The sequence below is a fragment of the Littorina saxatilis genome, linkage group LG4, assembly GCF_037325665.1.
Source record: "Littorina saxatilis isolate snail1 linkage group LG4, US_GU_Lsax_2.0, whole genome shotgun sequence".
Taxonomy (NCBI): domain Eukaryota; kingdom Metazoa; phylum Mollusca; class Gastropoda; order Littorinimorpha; family Littorinidae; genus Littorina; species Littorina saxatilis.
In genome coordinates, this window is record NC_090248.1 from 13,814,727 (window position 1) to 13,815,135 (window position 409).

Here is a 409-nt window from a genome sequence, read left to right on the forward strand (position 1 = left end):
AGGACATAAAGAGAGAGAGAGAGGCGGGAGAGGGAGGCAGAAGACACAATCGTGGTGTTGTGAGTCTTTGTGTTCGCGAGTGCGTTTGTTTGTTTGTTTGCTTAACGCCCAGCCGACCACGAAGAGCCATATCAGGGCGGTGCTGCTTTGACATATAACGTGCGCCACACACAAGACAGAAGTCGCAGCACAGGCTTCATGTCTCACCCAGTCACATTATTCTGACACCGGACCAACCAGTCCTAGCACTAACCCCATAATGCCAGACGCCAGGCGGAGCAGCCACTAGATTGCCAATTTTAAAGTCTTAGGTATGACCCGGCCGGGGTTCGAACCCACGACCTCCCGATCACGGGGCGGACGCCTTACCACTAGGCCAACCGTGCCGGTCCGCGAGTGCGTGAGTGTG